Source organism: Oryctolagus cuniculus, chromosome 9 (assembly GCF_051225735.1).
Source record: "Oryctolagus cuniculus isolate XC-2025 breed Fujian yellow rabbit chromosome 9, ASM5122573v1, whole genome shotgun sequence".
Classification (NCBI taxonomy): domain Eukaryota; kingdom Metazoa; phylum Chordata; class Mammalia; order Lagomorpha; family Leporidae; genus Oryctolagus; species Oryctolagus cuniculus.
In genome coordinates this window covers 79126609-79150284 of record NC_142875.1, presented here as the reverse complement: position 1 = coordinate 79150284, position 23676 = coordinate 79126609, and the positions used below count along the sequence as shown (strand labels likewise).

The following is a 23676-nucleotide window of genomic DNA, read 5'->3' as shown; positions in this document are numbered from 1 at the left end:
GGTTCTAGCAAGTCCAAAACCTAGCAAAGAAAATTCCATTAGATTTTAAGGGTAGAGAATAAACTTCTTTGGTTTGATGCTCTTTCTCCCAGACACAGTGGGGTGGCCCTATCAACCCCATGACTCTGGCTTAGCTATGCCCCATTGAGTCTGTGAAGACTGCTCTCCTTTTGAGACACCCATTGGAGGCATCCTTGCCTACCTCAACCAAAAAGGAAACTAAGGAAGATCCAGTCCTGCTCCATGGGCCTGTAGTGGGAGTTGCAGCCCTGATGAGGTCTAAATGAACTTCAGGGTGGTTCTTCTCTTCTTGAAAAGTAAAGCATGTTCACAGTCAAAGAGCTTTAGCACTCTGTTTGATAGAATCTAAGAAGTCGGCAGATTTCCTTAATTTTGTCCCATCTCTACCCCCTTCAGTTCAAAATGGAGGTATTTCTGCACATATAGCTTTTTTTTTTTTCTTTTGACAGGCAGAGTGGACAGTGAGAGAGACAGAGAGAAAGGTCTTCCTTTGCCATTGGTTCACCCTCCAATGGCTGCCGCCGCGGCCGGCGCACCGCGCTGATCCAATGGCAGGAGCCAGGTACTTCTCCTGGTCTCCCATGGGGTGCAGGGCCCAAGCACTTGGGCCATCCTCCACTGCACTCCCTGGCCACAGCAGAGAGCTGGCCTAGAAGAGGGGCAACCGGGACAGAATCCGGCACCCCGACCGGGACTAGAACCTAGCGTGCCGGCGCCGCAAGGCGGAGGATTAGCCTAGTGAGCCGCAGCGCCGGCCTATTCTGCACATTTATTTATTTATTTTTTGACAGGCAGAGTGGACAGTGAGAGAGAGAGACAGAGAGAAAGGTCTTCCTTTGCCGTTGGTTCACCCTCCAATGGCCGCCGCGGCCGGCGCGCTGCGGCCGGCGCACCGCGCTGATCCGATGGCAGGAGCCAGGAGCCAGGTGCTTTTCCTGGTCTCCCATGGGGTGCAGGGCCCAAGCACCTGGGCCATCCTCCATTGCACTCCCTGGCCACAGCAGAGGGCTGGCCTGGAAGAGGGGCAACTGGGATAGAATCCGGCGCCCCGACTGGGACTAGAACCCGGTGTGCCGGGGCCGCTAGGCGGAGGATTAACCTAGTGAGCCGCGGCACCGGCCTCTATTCTGCACATTTAGTTCTATAATCGCTTTACTGCACGATAGTCCAGACAGTCTTGGTATTCTCTTCCAAACACACTTTTGCATTTTTTTGTAATGTGGAAATAGTGTGAATTTTCCAAATCTGTAAATTCTGCTTTCTCTTAGCTTAACAAGTCATCTTTCTCCCCTCAAGTTTTGCCAAAAGCAGTCAGAAAAACTCAGGTAGCACCTTCAATATTTTGCTTAGAAATCTTCTTAGCTACATATCCATTTTAGGTCTTGTACTTCTACCTTTCATGAAACTCTAAAACAAAATTCAACCAATTATCTACCACTTCTTAGCAAAGATAATCTTTTCTCCAGTTTCCTGTTCCTTATATACATCCAAGTGATGTTTCTTATATACACCTAATCAGAGCAATTCTTTATGTACATATTTCTATCAATATTCTGTTCACAGAAATCAAAGTTCTTTCTGACATGCACCTCAAAATTTCTCCATTATCTTCTCATTATTGCATTTTAAAGCACATCCACACTTTCAGGAATTTGTGACAGCAACAGCCCATTTCTTAGCATCAAAATCTGTACTAGTCAGAATTCTCCAAAGAAATAGAACTGTGTGGTCTATATGTGTGTGTATATGTGTGCACATACAAATATGTATATATAAAAACATATAACACTTTATATAATTACGTCTATAGAGTTTGTTTGTGGAGTTACGGAGGTTGAGAAGTTTCAATTTCTGCAGTCAGTAGACTGGAGGCCCAAAAACCCAATAGTGTAATTCTAGTTTGAGTCTAAATATCTAAGAACCAGCAAAGCTGATAGTGTAAGTTCCAGTGTGAATGCCAGTGGGCTCAAGATTCAAACAGACCCCTTTGCTTCAGTTCATACACACCTAGAATGATGTTTGAATAAATGTCTGTGCACTATGTGACAAAGGCAAGTACATAAAATTAAGTATCACAAGTTTTCAAACAGATGGACTTTACAGTGAGGAATGAGTCACAAAACAAATTGGCATGGCTAACAGAACAAAAATGGAACATATGAGGTTAGTTATCTGGGAATAGAACAAAAGGGGAAATGATGTTACCTAGGGCCCAAGCCTCTGTAGTATACAGACTGCTGAATGCCAATGAAGTCACTGCTGCTATTGCAAAGGTGCTGCTTTCACTCTGCAGAGCACCTTGCACCTATATTCCCACCTCCACCACAGGAGCACAAAGACTGGAAGATGCCCACCACTACTGCTGCTGACAACAGAGCCCTCTAGGTTCTGTAATGCTAAATCTGTTGCTGAAGCCATAGTGTGAGCAGGAACCCAGAAGCCCAAATTTGCCTACTTGTTGCAGTTATTGTCCAAAGACACTGCCATGAGCAAGGAAAAAAAAAAAGACTTCTTCCCCCTTCCATCCTTCCTCTGATCTCCCACTTAATATCTTCCATAGGCCACAAGTAATGCTTAATCATAACCTCTCAGGAAAGGGAGTCATCGCAATATCATTTGTAGTCTTCCTCCTGTAGATAAGTTGGGAACATAGAGGTTGAAAGCCAATAGTTGTATGACCAGAAGAGTAGAAATATAGTCATCCTATGATCACTTTCCTCATTCCAGTTTGTTCCACAAAAGGTACTGGCTCTGCTTTTTTATTTTCCAAATTTTACAAAAACAAAGGTGTTGTATAGCAAACTTTAACAAAAATTTACTTATTAAAGAGAAAGAGATCTCCCATATGCTGGTTCACTCCCCAAATGCTTGCAAGTGGCCCAAGCTGGGTTCAGGTCCAAGGAAAGAAACCATGAACTCAATCCAATCACTTGCACTATTATTGCTGCATCCCAGGATCTGCATGACAGGAAGCTACATTCAGAAGGCCCCACAGGCAGAACTCAACCCAGGTATCCCCATGTGGTTGTAAGTATCTCAACCAGTGACTTAACTACTAGGCCAAATGCCCACCTCAGCATACTTTTCTGAAGGCTTTATATAAATGAGGACAGAGTAACATAAAAGGAAAAAATGTCACCATTGAACACTAATTTTTACTGCTCTTCATAAGCCAAAGGAAAACATAAATAGAAGCACTTTCATCAGGGTCCTCTCCTGGTAACACTCAAAGGTCCAGCCTCGCTTGTTATCCTTGCTCATGGTCCATTTATGTACCTCATTCCATCACAACTCCATTTCTACTCTTCTCCAAGCCATTTCCCACCCCATAAGTTACTTACTCTTTCTCTTCAAGGTGGCAAATCTGTCTTTGACTGACCAATATACTTGCCTTATTTCCTCAGCCTTATCCATCAAGATTCTTTCTAAAATATAATATGCATCCACCCTCAAAAATGATTTTTCCACTGTTCTAAATGGGAAAAGCAATTAAAGGCAATTTTTGTCTTAAATGATCATTTTTATTTCAGTTATTATTAAGATCTTTGATGCAATTTTGATAATGACAAGCCTCTTTATTTGCAGCAAATTATACCTTGCCTGATATTAAGTGGTACCTTCTACTCAACTCTTTTTCATTTTCAGACATTGTTATAACAATGTGCATCCTTAGTTATATCATAAAGTGAATTTTGCACATCTTTGGAAAGTTGGGAGCATTTGGGTGAAAGTTTTCAGCACCAAATGAGAGCCTCTGAAGTAGCAGATACTTACAAGTATGGTAGCATCTTCAATGAAGACATTAGTTTTATTTTCAAGGAGTTTCCAATCCATGTGGGAAAACTGCACCTATACATACAAATTATAATAAAGCAAAATGCTTGAAGATACATAAGGAGGGGGTGGAATGCAAAGAACCATAAAAGAGTTTGGGAAGGGCTTTTGGAGGAAGTGTTTCCAAAGCTGAACCTTAGAGGATGGGTTGGGACAATGAGAGGAAGGGAAACAGAGGTGTAGGGAGAAGGAAGTCACAGGAGGGAATAGGGACACAAAAGACAGCAGGCACATTAAAGAAATTATGAATAGATAATGTAAAAAAGTTTTGAAATTCTAAATGACCTGGATGACTTTTTTCATCCCTGCTTTTATCGAATTTCTATATAGGGTTCACAATCACTGTTTTAGCAGTGAGCCACAAATCTAGATGCATTGCTTTATCCTCACTTACCTCTTTCAGATACAGGAGGTGAATGACAAAAACACTAGGTCATAAGATTACAGACAACTTGCAAAATGCCTATAAAGCCCCTATAGAGGAAAGTAGGATGCTAAAGCAAACAGGTTCATCTGTGAATCTGGGGCAAGTTAAGGTGGAAATTTCAAAGGATATCTAAGACATTTCACTCCTTTCCTGTATTAGTGGTTCAACTTATCTCAAGTTAGTTCAACTTATCTCGTAGGCTTCTGCTCAAGCCTATGAATCTCTGTCTCTCCTCACTGACTGCTGATCTTCCTAAAACTGTTTAATTTGACCTTGATTTCCTGTGTCCCTGGCTTTTGCTACTCCGAAATTTGGTTGATTACATGATATCCGTGTTTCCATATCTAGCCTAGAAGTCTAAAGTAGATTGCTGCTTGCTGCCTTCTTTTCAGTACCTCTCAATCCTAGAGTGGCACCACTGAGACATCAGCACTGGGATATGGGAATAGGAGCAGTCTTGGTAATTACAGTGACTGGAAGATGAGACCAGCATTTATTATGGGTCAGGAGACACAAATGCTAAAAGTCTTAGCAGTTCTTAGATTATTCTAGCATAAGATTTTATCATCCAAAATGTTAATTATCCTCCTTATTAAGAAATATTGCATGTATTGATATCTTTATTTGTAGGCTTATTTAAAAGAGCGAAGCACTTTAGCATAATCGATCAAAAATTACTTCTCCTATTAGTCTAGTATAGTGCCTTATGCATTTCTTTAAATTAGGAATTGAGTTGAGCTTGTTGATATAAGAATGGATTTACTGCTATGGTCCAGGAATTCAGAAATTCAGCCTTAGATCCCTAACTTAATTTCTGCCTACTTACATGCTGTTTTCCTCATAAAGGATTTACAGGTGTTTTTAAAATATTTATTTATTCATTTGAGAAGCAGAGGAGAGAGAGAGAGAGAGAGAGAGAGAGGTTTGCTATCCACTGCTTCATTCCCCAAATGGCTGCAATGGCTGGAGCTGAGTTGGTCCAAAGCCAGGAGCCAGGAGCTTCTTCTGAGTCTCCCATGTGGGTGAAGGAGCCCAAGGACCTGGGCCATCTGCTGCTTGCCCAGGCACATTAGTAGGGAGCTGGATTGGTAGTGGAGCAGTCAGGACTCGAACTGGTGACCATATAGAATGCTAGCATTGCAGGTCACAGATAACCTGCTATGCTCCAACGCTTGCCTCTTTAAAGGCATTTTACAAGCTGACTTTATTCACCGTTAGCCTGCTTCTTCCTCATTCTTTCAGGAGGTTACAGAAGAAGTTCTAAACAGAAAAAAAAAAAACTATAGCAAAATGGGAATTAAAGCATCACTTCATTAATGACTGAACAGATGTCTGATATATCAAGGAGAGTCTTTTTTTGAGATTATGATTTACAGTTGGTGACCTATGTTGGGATTTCCACTCCTAGTCAGCCTACACCATTACTCCATGTCCACCCTTCCACCCCCATACACACATACATGACTTCCCAAGTGGCTGGATTGAGGAAGAAATTTATATAAGGAAAACAGTGTCATGAAGTATCAAGGTTTAGCCTCAGATTAACTTGTTAATTTGGTCTCATATATGACCCAAGAGACAAGCGTAGAAGGAGTGAGAAACATAAAAAAAGAGAAATATGACTATGTTCATCCAAATAGACAGAATGTGCAAGATGACAACCAGTCTGTGCTTCCCAACTCTAAGTACAGAGCTTATTAATGCTAGAATAACCCTGCTCAGAAGGAATCTGTGACCCACAGCATGACCTTGCCTCTTACTCTTTCTTTCCTTTCCCCCTTCAGGGAGATGGAGAACCAAGAAGAGAATTAGAAGAAACAGGTCTTGGAAAATGAGTGGAAGAACTCTCATGCTCTACACCTAAAGTCATTATGTGTTCTTTGATTAAAGGTGATCATGAATAGAGTTTTACAGTTTCTGAAATAGAAATCTGGTTTGAAAGTATGAGACATGCTCAAGAAAGAAAGATGAATCCATATGAAAAGTACTGAAGAACTGGGATAGTAAAGTGGAGAAAAGTTGAGTAGCAATCAAGGATTAGAATTGTTCCTATTTGGGGGCCAGCTTTGTGGTACGCCATCCATATGAATGCTGGTTTTAGTTCCACCTGCTCTACTTCCAATCCAGCTCCCTGCTAATGTACATGGGAAAGCAGCAGAAAATGGCCCAAGTGCTTGGGCCTCTGATACCCACATAGGCAACCTGGATGGAGCTTTTGGCTCCTGGCTTCAGCCTGGCCCATTCCTGGCCATTGTGGACATTTGGGAAGTGAACCAGTGGATGACAAATTTCTCTCTCTCTCTCTCTCTCCACCTTTCTTTTTTTTTTTTTTAAGATTTATTTTATTTATTTGAAAGACAGAGTTACAGAGAGAGGTAGAGACAAATGGAAAGGTCTTCCATCCACTGGTTCACTCTCCAGATGGCCGCAACGGCTGGAGCTGTGCTGATCCGAAGCCAGGAACCAGGAGCTTCTTCTGGGTCTCCCACGTGGGTGCAAAGGCCCAAGAACCTGGGCCATCTTCTACTGCTATTCCAGGCCATGGCAGAGAGCTGGATCGGAAGAGGAGCAGCCGCGACTAGAACAAGCACCCATATCGGATGCCAGCGCTTCAGACCAGGGCTTTAACCCGCTGTGCCACAGCGTCGGCACCTCTCTCCACCTTTCAAACAAACAAATAAACATATAATTAAATGCTTTCTATAAAACCTAGTTGGCTGGCCATCACCGCGGCTCACTAGGCTAATCCTCCACCTGCAGCGCTGGCACCCCGGGTTCTAGTCCAGGTTGGGGTGCCGGATTCTGTCCCAGTGGCCCCTCTTCCAGTCCAGCTCTCTGCTGTGGCCCGGGAAGGCAGTGGAGGATGGCCCAAGTGCTTGGGCCCTGCACCTGCATGGGAGTCCAGGAGGAAGCACCTGGCTCCTGGCTTCCGATCGGTGCAGCGCGCCGGGTATAGCGGCCATTTTGGGGATGAACCAACGGGATGAAGACCTTTCTCTCTGTCTCTCTCTCTCTGTCTCTCAATATCTAACTCTGCTTGTCAAAAAAAAAAAAAACTAATTGACAATATTTGATGGGGACGTGGATGTATGTGGAAGCTAGGGAGAGGAGGCATTCAAGTTAACTACCAGTTTCTAGTATGAGACTACTAGTTAAAATGAAGACTATAGGATGAGGAAAGTATTTGGGTCATGAACATGTCTTTTTTGCATTATATGCAATGTAGATAAGGTGCAATATTCAAATGAAGCTTCCCGGAAGGCAGGTAGTGTGCTTATTTCCTTGTCTTTTATTCCCTTGTCTGATACTAGACTTTTTTTTATGCTTCAAGGCCCAATGCAAATGTTTACTTCTATTAAAACAAATAGAGAAATTATATGCAACTGTTGTTCCCAACACGTTTTATACCACTTCTAATAAAGCATTTATCATATTTTATTATTCCTAAATGGTTTTTATCTTTCAGGTCGCATGAGGTCCTAGATCATAGATGATTCATCTTTATTACCCAGTAGTTAGCATAGCCAAAATAATGTTTATTGAATATTTTTGTTAAGTGGTTAATAGAATGACCTTGGAAATTTATTAATATATATTACATTTAAGGCAGTTGGCTGGTAGTAGTTTAGTAACTACTCAGATTTCGTAGCCATTGTTTTTCTTTTTATTTCTTTGTTAAGTTTTGTACATTTATTTGTTTGAAAAGAAGATAGAGACAGAGAAAGAAAGAGCTCCCAACTGATGAGTCACTCCTCAAATACCACAAAGTTCAGAGTTGGGACAGGCAAAATTGGAAGCTGAGGAACTCAATCTATGACTCCCAAGAGGGTGGCAGAAAGCCAATTACTTGAGCCATCACCTGCTGCCTCCCAGGGTCTGCATTGGCAGGAAGCTGGATTAGTTATCTGGGGCCAGGTGTGGAACACAGAAACTCTGTTGTGAACACAGTTCCCTTAACTGGTAGGCTAAAAGCTTGTCTCTATTTTTATTTCCTGGGCAAACAAGCTGACCCTGTTTTAAATCATGGCTCTCTTCCCTCTGCCTGGAGTGTTGTTTTCAGCTCTTTTCATTGTTAATCCTTATTTTCATGAGCTCTCTTCAGAGGCACTCCATCCTAAAGGAATGCCATCCCACCCAAAGCCCTCTGTCTTATCACCTTATTTTGTTACCTTCATTGCACACATCACTACCTGATTTATTTGTATATTGTCTGTCTTCCCCCATACAGTTTAGGCCTATGAGAGCAGAAAACTCTGTGTTTCGCCTTGCTAGATTCCTAGTCCTGGATTAAGGAGACTTTCAATAAACATTTGTTGACTGAATACATAAACTAGGCCATCCCTAAGGGAGACAGAAGGTGTTGCTGTAAACATTTGTGAAAATCTTTGGATTTACTCCCATTTGGATTTGCACATTGAGAAGCACAGACTGATGTGGTGAGTTATCACATCCTCATATTTGTTTCCTCTACACAGTTTTCTTTAGTGAATCCTGAGGCATACACTCAACAATCCTGCTACCCTTTGTTTTCACAGCTGAGTTGCTGTGATTACAACTTCAACAATGATAGACTACATTCTTTCTAGTATCTCTTGGTTGGAGATTTTATCTAATTTAATGTTGCCCATAAATATGAACAAAAGTAAGTATGCCATTATTGCAGGTTCAAAAATCTCCTCTACAATAGCAGGAAATCAGACAGAACATCTGAAGGAACCATATGTGGTACAATTGTTGCTGCCTCAAGAAAGATGTGAACCATGACTCTGTAACACCCTGACTGCACAGTTTGTAAATTGCCTAGTTATGGCTGGACTCAAACTGTGTTACCCACTTTAAAACTGTGTTAAATTTCTTAGTACTTTATAGACTTGATAGGGTAAGCCTATTTACTGTGACAAAAGGATTACCTTTTAGTTGGTCTTTTACTTTAAGTAAGTAATATTTCTCCTTTAATGAGTCTAACAAAAGAGGGCTATAGTTTATTACCTGTAGATGAGATTAAAGAGGACTCTGAAACACATGGGATTCTAAGAGGAACTACTGCGAATATATGTGCATTTCAGCACACAGTAGGTTTTAGAGTTGTATAAAGAAGTCATTAGGATGATGAGGCTTGGAAAAACCAATGTAGAATCATGGGTATATATTAAAAAGTAGATTAGAACACTTGATAACCATAAATTTAAAAACTTGAAATATTTTTTCTAATCGACATAAGTCTCAATATTTACTTTTCTTTAAAAATAGTAATTCTGAAATCAGTGTTCATCAAAGGGTTTGGTAATCATGGCAGTAGCTATTAAAGATGGATTTTAAAAACTAATATTAAAAGAATATCCCTATTTCAAATTTAATTCATTTACTCATTTATACATTTTTAAAAGTCCTTCAGTTTTTTCTTATTCTCCCTTGTAATAGAATGCTAATATTCTCTTCTGCCTTTTTTTGCTTTGCAAGATATTACATTCCCGTCTTCCTTTGGAAGTTAAGATCTATGCTACAACAGTTTTCTAAATTAATCTCCATTCTTCAAAGATCTCTTGAGATGCTTGGCATCCATGCTCCACTTAATTTTGCTGTAGAATCTTTAACTAGTGGTTCAATCTCAAGAGACCCATCAAACTTACATGTCTTTACTGACAAATTGACATTGGATTTCTCATTGATTTTACTGACCTCTTGGGAGGTGTGCTCCCAAAAGGCAGCATTTTATTTCCACTGAAAATAAAGTGAAATGGAAAAGGTATTTTTGAATGGCAAGACTAATCCTAAAACTGACATTGGGCCATTTCTCTGTAAAAAATATTCTATTTTATAAAACAAACTGAAATTATGTTATTCCTTAAAATAACATTGGAGAATGTTTTGCTACTATTTACATTTTTTTCTCCTGTTCTTAGTCAAATAATTACCTCTTGGGGGAGGGGAACTTTGAAATGAACTAATTCTGTACTGTACAGAGACTAGGATTTCTTTAGAGGCCCTAACATTACTTTTATGGAGGTTCTTTTATTGTATTCCCTAAGAACTATGAGTGAGGACAATGAGCAACTACAAGATATTTTTGTTTTGTTTTTCCAAAAATTAAAGTCATTCATCCTATCTACTTTCTCATGTCTGTACTTCATTGTGTTTCACTTGTGAGTCAAATTTTTTCTTTCAAACCTTCCCACTGTGATTTCTGGAAACCTCATTGGAGGACATTCATTCTACGTTATTGCTTTAATTACAGTACAGCATTCTCTATTGGGACATTGCTTCCTTCAAAGTGCACTCAGTTGGAGGTTGGTCACTTTCCCAAAAACTAGGTTATCATAGGATTTAGAAGTAAGTTGGTATATTTTAGCTCCACATTATTTATCCCAAATCATTGACCCTCAACTCTAGTATAAAAACTCCTGTTTAACGATCTATCCATCTTGCAAGACTACCTTTTAATAACCATCATCACATTCATTCCAGAATTTTCTCTGCATCAAAGTCTCATTTCCATTTGGCTTCCCTTTCATGTCCATGCGGTTGACTCATCCAACATCTTAATCTCATAGCTTCTTAATTTCCTCAGCTCTAAGACTTGAGATTTTCCTTAAATTCAATACTCTCATTGCAAATATCCTAGACACCTTTTGTGGTCTTGACTGTTTCATATTGAAAACCATAAGCTTGGGCTGGTGCTGTGGTGTAGTAGGCTAAGTCTCTGCCTGAAGCACCAGCATCCCATATGGGTCCCGGTTGATGTCCCAGCTGCTCCTCTTCTGATCCAGCTCTCTGCTATGGCCTGGGAAAGCAGTAGAAGATGGCCCAAGTGCTTGGGCCCCTCCGCCCTTAAAGGAGACCCAGAAGAAGCTCCTGGCTTCTGGTTTTGGATTGGCCCAGCACCAGCTGTTGTAGCATTTGGGGAGTGAAACAGTGAATGGAAGACATTTCTCTCTGCTTCTTCCTCTCTGTAACTCTACTTCTCAAATAAATAAATGGAATGTTTTAAAAAAAAGAAAACCATAAGCTTTACTATTCATATTCTCTGATCTCTCTTTATCATTCGAAATATGCTATCATGTCTTATTATACTTCTCTGACCTCAGTGACCTAAAGCTTTTATCTATTTTCCAAATTTATCAGTTATTTTTAATCTTAAATTTTCGCTTTCTTTTTAGAAACACATATATAAACACATGATATATACTGCAAGGCAAAACATGACAGTTATACGGAAGCTAACATCTTTAACTTCTTTTTATCATTCTGACGTGACTGCCCAGAAAGCTTCCAATATGAACCAGTACTGTGGTGGAATGAGAAGGCCATGTCAAGATGGCTGCTGGCAAGTGAGCGTCAGTTACTCAGGAATGGCTTCAAAACCCACCTGGCAATGAAGCCTGCCTGGCAACAGGCTGTGATTGGATGGCTTCGGATACTGTCTGGTAACAGGCTGTGATTGGTTAGGGCATAAACTGCCCCTTGACTGGACTGGCTGCCTTGGCTATTTAAGCGGCTGTACCAACTGAAATAAATGAGTCTGCGGGCTGCTCGCCTCTGGCCTGCTTTCACCCGACTCTCAGGATCTGTGTGGTGACTCCACGCCTCTTGCCCCCACCACAATCCTCCTCTCAGAACGAATCCACAGCAACACAATACTACTGTTAACTTCTCCATTTTAATATCTAAGCCACTGAATATCACTAGAGAAAAGTCAGCAACCAAGATTATGTACTTGGACCAGTGTTGTGGTGCAGCAGGTTAAGCCTCTTTCTGTGGTGCCAGCATCCCATATGGGCGTCAGTTCAAATCCTGGCTGCTCAACTTCTGATCCAGCATCTCTGCTGGTGGCCGGGGAAAGCAGTGGAAGATGGCCCAGGTGCTTGGGCCCCTCACCCATGTAGGAGACCCAGAAGAAGCTCCTGGCTTCGAACTGGCTCTGGTCCAGCCACTGGGGCCATTGGGGGAGTGAATCAGGGGATGGAAGACCTTTCTCTTTCTTTCTCACTCTCTCTGTCTGTAACTCTACTTCATATGAATGAATGTCCATTTCTTAGAACCAAGTATTATAAGTTTAGATAGAACCAGGATGAGAAATTAAGAAAAGCCAGAAATTGTTTGAAGCATTACAATCTTCCTTTATATTACATCATGTAGAACAATTCTCATTTTTACAAATCTTGGGAGTTACTCTCAGAAAGCAAATACAAAAATAGATGACACAGAAAGGTTATTCCTATATTCTGAGTTATGCATTCCTCAATTTATATGAGATTAAGACTGGAATGTTACTTGATATTATAAAGTTCAGTAAATGTAGAAGTGTGTGTATACATATTTCTATAACCAAAAGACAGCCTTTTGAAAGAAGTCAATTTTTATAGGTAAGCCTTTAAACTGGGAAGCAAATGATTATGCATTCTCAATCTCCTAGTTCTACTCTAAGTCTCAAATAAATATTTCAGTTTCCCAAAATAGTAGGAAACTTGGTATGAATATGCTCTCCTTTGTGATAGCCTTTTCAGGGACTTCTGTAACTTTCATTGACTGCTTAATTAAGCCACTCAAATTAGTTGTGAGGTTTGGCTAACACGTTAAGTATCTAAATTAGTAGGAAGTGCTCAAGATGGAAGTTTGCTTCTTTTTCACTTCACAGTCCCAGGTGGTACAGTGGTTCTGTTCCTTAAAGTCCCCAGAGGACTGAGCTTCTTGTTTCCTCTATGTCTAGGGTAGTGGCCTCACCTGCATGGCCCCAGTTCTCTTTGTAGCACACCCAGCAGCAAGTGGAACAGAGGAAAGGAATGCCTATAAAGGATGCCTTAGTTGAAGACCTTCCTTTGCTTTAATTGACTAATACTCTTGGCACAATAATAAAAAAAAAATCTACCAATATAAACTTTATTCTGAACATCCAGGAACCTACTTAAAAATTGGGGGTTTTACTACTACAAAGAGGGAGAGAACTGATTGTGAGAGACACCCAGTTGTCTTTCACATCACCACTGCAGACATCCCATATGTCTCTGACAGGTGATAGGCAGTCTCTCCAGGAATCCAGAGGTGACTTCTTACAAATTGAAAGACAATGATATTCCCCATTCCCCCTATTTAACCATACGCAAGTGTCATGCAGTAGAAATTGGACACTTGTAACAAAATCTCTTTTGGAAAGGAAAAAGAAGGAAACAGAAATCTCTGATTTTATTGATTATATAATCCTAGAATCATCAAGTTCTCAAACTTCCTGTCCCAGAAGTAGAGTTGCTTATTTAGCATCTGTATCAATTCTATCTAGGAACTTGCTTATCTGTTATCCTTTATGGTCCTGGTTATTTTCAAGGTCTCCCTATTATTTACCACGAGTGTACATGCATGGGCACAGGAGTAGATACTTCTGGGATGAGGTAGAGAAAGTGTTGCATAGCTTTTATAGCTGCCTCCTGGTAGTGCAAATTTGGGGCCCAGGGTTTGCCTTAGGAATCTAATTACCAGGACTGGTTTTGGCACAGCAGGTTAACCCCAACCTGCAATATCAGCATGCTATATTAGAATGCTTGTTCAGTCCAGGCTGAGATGCTTCTGATCCAGCTTCCTGAAAATCCATCTGGGAAAGTGGTGGAAGATGGCACAAAGTACCTGGGCCCTTGTCACCCATGTGTAAGACCAGGATGGAGTTCCAGGCTCCTGGTTTGGCCTGGCACAGCCTTGGCCATTGCAGCCATTTGGTACCCAAATGGGGTGCCGACATCCCAGGTGGTGGCTTTACCTGCTACACCACAATGCTGGCTTTTCTTATTTTTCTTGTACTTCATCAATAGGTTGTGATTTTTGGGGTCCAAAAGGGCACAGCATCACATCTACATACTAACCAGGAAGAAAAGAAGGATTCACTTCACTGACACTCACCAGTTACCAAAATTGGTCACAGAGCTATTGCAAGGCTGCAAGGACAGGTGAGGAACATCAACACACTCTTGGTAGCCAGAATTCAAGAGGGGGTATGGTGAGAGTGACTGGCTGCCATATATTATACTCTGAAATAGATAGCTTTTGATTTTGGTTTTAAAATTATGTGAGTCAGGATACTAAAGGAAAAAATACATAAACAAAACTAGAGAAGGTTTTCCACTCCATTTATGTTACCCCAATCTCTGATGGGGTTTTGATCTCAGAGATAAGAGACGGAGGTCAGCAGGTTAGGAAGATTTGGATTTTACTTTACTTTCAGAATACTTTCCTAACAACAAATTCAAATATTGAGTGAAGAACTTAAATGTTGTGTAATTCTTCCCTTTATCTGTAGGCAGCTCAGTATTTAAGATAGCACGGACAATTTCTATTGAAAGATCCATGAAACAGGGTTCCTAAATTCCCTCTATTAAATTTAATTATCTCAGTTTTCCAGCTAAATGAATCTCTCCAACTAGACATTTCCTTTACACAAGTCTGCCCTCACAATATACAAATTATATATAGAACTCACATAATACTAGAATGGAAAAGAAATTCTTCTGAGAACTGAGATAGTACATCTTTGTGTTAGTAGGTAATTTTCAGTTCTTATAACTTAATGACTCTTACACACTTTGTCACTTAGATGCATACTTTCTCACTTACTATTTTTGTTAGTACATGTATCTGAGAAAGGATAATGGCACTCTACTATCAAAAAAAGGAAACTAAGATTATCCAGTTCAACATTTTACAGCATGAATTGGCCCTGCCTCCAGATGTTATAGAAATAAAGATGGGATTTTTCTGACTATTTGTATCATCCTAGGACTGGAGAGCAGGAAAAACAGAAAAAGTGGGGGAAAAAAAGGTTTACTGTTAACTTGATGCTAAATTTAAATGGGAATCAATGGGTAGTTTCAGAAGGGAAGAGAAAGGCCGGCGCCGCGGCTCACTAGACTATTCCTCCGCCTTGCAGCACCTGCACACCAGGTTCTAGTCCCAGTCGGGGCGCCGGATTCTGTCCCGGTTGCCCCTCTTCCAGGCCAGCTCTCTGCTGTGGCCAGGGAGTGCAGTGGAGGATGGCCCAAGTGCTTGGGCCCTGCACCCCATGGGAGACCAGGATAAGTACCTGGCTCCTGCCATTGGATCAGCACGGTGCGCCAGCCGCGGCGGCCATTGGAGGGTGAACCGATGGCAAAGGAAGACCTTTCTCTCTGTCTCTCTCTCTCACTGTCCACTCTGCCTGTCAAAAAAATAAAAATTAAATAAATAAATAAATAAAGAAGGGAAGAGAAGAATCTTACTGAAAACTGACAGGCAGCTTCATAAGCATTTTGTTCCTGAACCCACGCTGTTATTATATATTCGCATGTAGGGCTATTCTGAGGACCTACTCTTCATTTTACAAATAATTAATATTTTCATGTATTTACATAGGTAATTTACATAAAATTATTTTTAGAAATCATGACCTATTTCAACTTGTCATATGATTATCTATGGTTTAATTTCTGTGAAAAGCAATTAAGTCTGTCTGGACTCCCGCTATAATGATCTCTAATTTTGTAGATGTCTGACTTGTTCACACATTTAGAATGACCTTCTATGTCTTTATAACTATGGTATTTTCTAATGCCACGTGGCTTGAGTTTGAAAATCCCACTTATATATAGTGCTTGAAATGTACCCTAAACAGGTATGAAAAGGAGAGTTTATAAGTTAACATTTAAAGCAGTAATATACAGTGTCCTCAAACAGTCCATGCAGTTATTTTCTTTCATTTCTAGCTTCAAATCTCAAAATCCAAAATCCTGGTGAGCTTTCCCAGGAATATTTCCTCTCAACCACAAATACCTAGAATCTATACATCATGTGATGCCAAATTTTGAAAAAAATAAAAGAATTACATAACAGAATAACCTCAGAAAATAGCTTAAATAAATTTGAAGATTCTAGATAGGTAGGTAGATTAGATAGATAGATAGATAGATAGATAGATAGATAGATAGATATTCTAAGACAATAAGCCTACAAACTGCTTTTGAGAATTATATAATCTTTTAATAGTATGTTCATCTGTGATCACCTGCTTTATTTTCATGAAATTTGAAACATATCAGAGACACTTTAGTTGAAATTTTTTTAATCAAAAGGAAAGTGTTTTAGATGCAGTGTGAGGAAAAACAAAGCATAGCTGGAGTTTCTCTTCTGTGGGGAGCAATCCGGACTGGACTGAGTTGCTGGAATTAGGACTTGTTCTATGCGTCTGCTCTCCCACAATGTGGCGCTGGGAGAGAAGTAAACAGCTTCCGCACAGCTGCCTCCTGTTCAACCAATAAACTGTAGGACTTGCTCCTGATTGGAGAGCAGCGTACTCGGCGTGTGGGCAGCCGAGTTGGGATTGGCGGAGGAGGACTATAAAGGAGGAGAGAGACGGCATGCACCAGGAACATCTAAGGGGAACATCTAGCTGAAGGAACACCTGTGCAGCCCCAGAGAGCCGGCCGGCGGTGTGCCGCTCCCCTGCGGAAGTGGGGAAAGTGGCCAGGGGGAACTGCCCTTCCACGGAGGTGGAAGGGATAGTAGCCAACCCGGGAAGAACCAGCAGCAAACCCGGGGAGGGCCGAGCAGACGAAAGAACAGCGCAGGGTCCTGTGTCGTTCCTCCACGAAGAGGGGGAGCGACACTCTTCTTGGCCAGTTATTTTTTAATTATTTTAGCCTTCTGGCCATAAAATAAACAATAGGGTTACTTTGTCATGTTATTAGGTATTAAACACTCAACTGTCCCCTTATTCATCTTACATATTTCATTAGTGCCCAGCAAACACTACAGAGCCAACAATGAAAGAGGAAGCAGTTCACGGGCCAGCAAGAAGATGAACAATTAACATCCAGATACCAAGGGCTGACAGAAAGGGTGTGTGGTAAGGGAACTAATGAATTTTCTTTATGTTCTAGTTACTGTTGTTTTCATTCATTCATTCATTTCACCCCAATAACAACTCCCTAAAAAAGGTACTACAAATCCAAGAAGAAATTAAAATTCAGAGAAATTAAGTCACTTCTCAAAGTCACAAAACCAATACTCAATAAAGCCATAAATCCAAACCAGGTCTATCTCACATCTCATTTGCTACACAGTTGCCACTACATCAAGTGGTCTCCCTGAGCTTTGTAAGGTCCACAGAGTAAGACAAACTTTCATGAACAAGGAGCAACTGAAGTCAAGTCTTATGAGAGGAACTCAAGTCTCACAGTTTGAGGAGATTGTGGCAGGATTTCCAAATAATTGGAAGAGAATGTGAAAGATGAAGAGATTTGTAAGAAAAATCAGTATCAGGAAATTGCAAATACTTAGGCACAGTAGGGCTACTGTAGATTCTAGAGGCAGGCTGCTTAGATTCAAATTCTAGCTGCTATACTTCTTAGCTTTGTCAGGTTGACAAGTTTTAATCTTTTTCTTATCTATACAATATGGGTAACACTAGTATCTACCTAATAAAGTTTTTGAGGATTGAATGGCATCATATATGTAAAATATTTTACACAGTAGTAGGAACCCAGGAAGAGTGTCTTGAATATTATATACTACTGTTACAAAATTCAAAGGAGATAGTGTCAGGAGATAAGTTTGGATTGAAAGTCTGAGGCCAGATCATATCAAGGCCTTCTATATTACATTTTCTATATTGCAATATCATCGGGGAATTTAAAGTGTTTTATGTGAACATGTTTTTTATATAATTAGTTTTAGTTCATCATTAAAAATGTCTTTCTGATGTCATTGTGAAGAACAGATGAGAAAAAGTGAAACCTAAGTCAAGGAGACTAACTCAGATAACTGAAATAATCCAAGGCCAAGCCTGCACTTCTCTAAATTAGAACTGGGTCAGCTGTGAAGACAGGAAGGAGAGAGCTGAAAAATACTGAGGAAGTATACTGAAGACAAATGAGTCTAGAGCAGAGGTTGGTTAGAGATGTTGGTGGGGCCAACCACAGAGAAAGGGAATATGAGAAAAGTAGGGTTTGAAAAAGGAGTTTACATAATAAAATCACATACTGTAAAACAATAAAAGAAATTATTTAGTCACAAAACATAAGTACAATTCTTTTTGAAAAGAGTTAAATTTCGTGCTCGAAATTTAAACTTAAAACTAAAGAAACTTTTTTTTGAATTTATTTGACAGATAGAGTTAGACAGTGAGAGAGAGAGAGAGAAAGGTCTTCCTTCCATTGGTCCACCCCTCAAATGGCCACTATGGCTGGAGCTATGCCAATCCGAAGCAAGGAGCCAGGTGCTTCTTCGTGGTCTCCCACATGGGTGCAGGTGCCCAAGCACTTGGGTCATCCTCCACTACCTTCCCGGGGCCACAGCAGAGAGCTGGACTGGAAGAGGAGCAGCTGGGACTAGAACCCGGCGCCCATATGTGATGTTGGCACTGCAGGCGGTGGATTAGCTAAGTGAGCCACGATGCTGGCACCTAAAGAAACTTAACAAGTTATTTATAGGAGAAAATGTTTAAATTAAAATTTTATTGGATAAAACTCATACATAGTTTAAAATAACTTGCAGGAAATTCTTATGTAATACACACATATACATATAGTACTTTTAGGTAAGGCATAAATTCATGAAAGGAGGCCAAACATACACAGATATTATATTATATTATGATTTTATTAGTCAAGAATACATAACAAGCAGGAGCAGATACTATACATTCCAGTACAAAATTTCTTGGCTCGCCTCATTGGGAGGACATCCCCACATTGGGTTTATAAGTACAGATAACATAGTAAGAACAAAATAGGATCTCACCAGATTGATAATCTTCTATTTTTGCTTTGAATATGCATATAAATTACACATGCTCATACAATACCAACGACTATTATTTGCCCTGGGCTAATTAATCCAAGGAAAATCTACACCAAGTTTTAAACATTTCTATTTACAGAAATATATACTTTTGCTCCAAAAACTTTAAATTCAATTTTCCACAAACTTTTTGAAATACAAATGAAAGCATGACTATCTCCTGCTTGTGATACTGACTCAACATCAACAAAGCAATTCTCTTTGAGGAAGCCAATTTCACTATAATTCTAAGTCATTATATGCACTGAATAAAAGCTAACTACTTGTAATCAAGTGTGCTTTGATGCATTTAGGGAATTAGATTACAGGTATTTATTTTTAAAACAAAACCCTTAATTTTGTTTTTTTTTAAACTCTTAATTTTGAAACCTATATCAAATGCTAGTTACCATGAACAGAGTCAACTATTTCCTTGGTAGTAATATGTTTCCAGATATTTGGACCACCTACAGATTTTTTCAATGTCTTGTGTACCAAAAATTTTTGAACTGTTAATTATTTCCTAAAAAACAATTTTCCAATAACAATACTAATTGTAAGAATAAGTAGAATATTATATAAGATACTAAATATTTCTATTAAGATATGAACAGTTATCAAATTCTTAATTTCAGTGAAAAGGTATAAGTAAGAAAAACCATTTCACTGAAACACAGGCTACACAGACCAGTTTCAGCACCAGGGATAGTAATCTTCTCGGCCAACGGTGCATGCCTTACTTCATCAAAATGTCTATATTACCAAAAGCAATTTACAGATTCAATGTGATCCCAATCAAAATATCAATGACATTCTTCTCAGAGCTAGGAAAAATGATGCTAAAATTCATCTGGAAACACAAGAGACCCAGAAAAAAGCAATCTTATACAACAAAAACAAAGCTGGAGGCATCACAACACCAGATTTCAAGATATACTATAAGGCAGTTGTAATCAAAACTGCTTGGTACTGGCACAATATGCAATAGACATGTAGACCAATGGAACAGAATAGAAACTCCGGAAACTGATCCCTGCATCTACAACCAACTAATCTTTGAAAAAAGAGCTAACATCAATCCCTGGAGAAAGGACAGTCTTTTCAACAATTGGTGCTGGGAAAATAAGGTCTGAAACAAGACCCCTATCTCATACTTTATACAAAAATAAACTAAAAATGGATCAAGGATACAAATCTATGACCATATATCATTAAATTACTAGAGGAGAACATTGGGGAAACTTTGCAATAAGTTGGCATAGGCAAAGACTTCTTGGAAAAGAACCCAGAAGTACATGCAGTCAAAGCCAAAATAGACAAATGGTATTACATCAAGCTGAGACACTTCTGTACTGCAAAAGAAACACCCAGCAAAGTGAAGAGGCAACTGACAGAATGGGAGAAAATATTTGCAAACTATAAAACTGATAAAAGGATCAATATCCAGAATTTATAAAGAGATCAAGAAACTCAACAACAAAAGTAACAATCCAGTTAAGATGTGGGCAAAGGATTTGAAGAGGCATTTTTCAAAAGATGAAATTCAAATGGCCAACAGACACATGAGAAAATGCTCAGGATCACTAACCATCAGGGAAATGCAAATCAAAACCACAATGAGATTCCACTTCGCCCTAGTCTGAATGGCTCTCAGATAGAAATGAACAAACAATAAATACTGGAAAGCATGTGAGGAAAACAGTACCCTAATCCACTGTTGTTGGGAACATAAACTAGTACAGCCACTGTGGAAGACAGTATGGAGACAGTTCAGAGAGCTAAACCATTTGACCCAGCAATCTCAATCCTGGAAATTTACCAAAGGGCAATGAAATCAGCATATGAAAGAGCTATCTGTATCCTCATGTTTATTGCAGCTCAATTCACAATAGTGAAGATATGGAATCAACCCATATGTCCACCAACTGATGACTGGGTAAAGAAATTATGGTGTATTTCTCAGCCATAAAAAAGGATGAAATCCTGTCTTTTGCAACAAAATGCATGCAACTGGAAACCATTATACTTAATGAAATAAGCCAGTCCCCAAAAGACAAATATCATACATTTTTCCTGATCTGTAGTAACTTATAGAGCACCAAAAATATAACATATTGAAGTGAAATTGAGACTTTGAGACTCTATAATTGTTTACAGCCTTTTTTTCTACTGTTAAGGAACAGTGTTTTTTTTTTCTTCCTACTCCTTACTATTTGTTGAACCCCTTATTAAGTAGAGGTTAATCTTATGAATGTAAAGTAAACTAAGAATAGATCATTGTAAAAATTAAGAGAGGGAATAGGAGAGGAAGGAGGAGGAAGGGTGGGAGCATGGGCAGGAAGGAAGGTAGGGGGGAAGCAGCACTATGTTCCTAAATCTGTATATATGAAATATATTAAATGTGTATACCTTAAATAAAATAAAAGAAATGGTATTTCTAACTTTAAATTCATTGTTAGGTGTATATGAGTGAGTATAACATGGTAGTTAAAAGCACAGACACAAGAGAAGCATTCAATAACGATTTTTTGTTGTCATTCTTGCTGTTATTTTTGTTATATGTGAAGATGATGTAATAAAAAGATAGGTAAATTTTTCCTTAGTCACAGATACCTATTATATGCAGATAATTTATTACCTTAATTAAATATTTCCTAATCTATATGTATTAATTTCAAATATAACTCAGTAGTGGATCACCACTTTTCAAGATTAGAAAAATTAAATAAAGGAAAATGTAAGAATGATGAATTGAAGTTCTTCAGTCAAACTTAAGCTTTGCTTATTTTAAACATAAAAAAGGGACAACACAATTTTAAATAAAAATTGTCTTTCCAAATATAGCTATAGGATTTTTTGTGTTACAATTTTCATAGTAATTTTCACTGGTATAATTTTTCCTACATGCTTTGAAGGATAAAACAGTTGGTGAACTAGTGACCAACTGCAATGTATAACATCATGTATATTTCTTTTTTAAAAGATTTATCTGGGGGGCCGGTACCGTGGCTCACTTGGTTAATCCTCCGCTTGCAGCGCCGGCATCTTATATGGGCGCCAGGTTCTAGTCCCAGTTGCTCCTCTTCCAGTCCAGCTCTCTGCTATGGTCCGGGAGGGCAGTGGAGGATGGCCCAAATGCTTGGGCCCCTGCACCCACTTGGGAGACCAGGAAGAAGCACCTGGCTTCTGGCTTCGGATTGGCGCAGCGCCGGCCGTGGCGGCCATCTGGGGAGTGAACCAATGGAAGGAAGACCTTTCTCTCTGTTTCTCTCTCATTGTCTAACTCTGTCAAATAAAAAAAAAAAAGATTTATCTGAAAGGGAGAGTCTCTCTCTCTCTCTCTCTCTCACACACACACACACACACACACACACACACACAGAGAGAGAGAGAGAGAGAGAGAGAGAAAGGAAAGAGTTACCTTCCATCTGCTGGTTTACTCCAGAAATAGTTACAACAGCCAGGGCTGGGCCAGGCCAAAGTCGGGAGCAAGGTATGGGTGGCAGGGACCCAAGTTACTCAGACTGGCACCCTGACACCAGATGCCAGTATTGCAAGCTACGACCTAACATGTTGCATCACAACATAAGCTCCATATATTTCTAATCAGGGTAAACGAAGAACACCAAAACATCTAGGATGCTGAAACTGTAATTATTACTTTACAGAAATTCCAGCCAAATTTTGATGTTCATTTCAAGAATGACTGCAAATTTACGCACTAGGAGGCAACACTGTGGCACAGTGGGTTAAGCTGCCATCTGAAACACTGGCATCCCATATGGTTGTCAATTCGAGTCCCAGCTGCTGCACTTCTGATCCAGCTCCCTGCTAATGTGCATGGGAAAACAGTGCAAGATGGCCCAAATCTTTGGGCCACTGCAGCCATTGAGAGACCTGGAAGAAGCTCCTGGCACAGGCCTGGCCATGTGGTCTTTTAAGGAGTGAAGCAGCAAATGGAAGATCTCTGTCTTTCTGCCTTTCAAATAGATAAATAACTCTTTAAAAAAAATTGTGCACTAAAACTTCATTGTATTTCAATTTTAAAAATGTAATTGTTTCAAAAAATTTAGCCAATATGGAAAAAAATCCATTGACATGTAAATAAATATACATAAATTAATGCAGTCTTCATTATAAACCAAGTAATCTGGATTCTGCAGTTTTATATTTGCTGTTTGTTTTCATACCAATAATAAATGTAAATCTTTTTTGAGTCACTAAAACCCAAAGTATTTTTAATGGGTGGGTCCACTTAGATTCTGACATATCATGGTTACTATACACATTTGTAGTTAACAGATATCTAAGTGTGAATTTGGACCCATAAAACTCCTAGGTGTAAACCCATTGATGAGGAACGTATGGAAATGCACAGGTGGCTAAATCAGTGGTCCATTAATCCAAAAGGCCATGAACTGAAGGAACAAGTGATGATGAGGCTTGACAACTTACTGGCATGCCACTCCTTCACACTGGAATGAATCAGTCTTTAACAGAGTCTGGCCTGAGGCTTGCTGGTGATCACTATAAATATTTACCTAGTGGCATTTGTTGGTTAGTTTCTATTGCTCAGAGAGAAAGTAGTTATCTTAAAATAG

General features: G+C 39.6%; 1 protein-coding gene across 1 annotated transcript in view; it reads right to left on the bottom strand.

The window, feature by feature from the left end:
• Positions 1-23676, bottom strand: part of LOC149124632 (uncharacterized) — a 334693-nt gene that overhangs the window by 299851 nt on the left and 11166 nt on the right. The gene's annotated exons all lie outside the window — the stretch shown is intronic.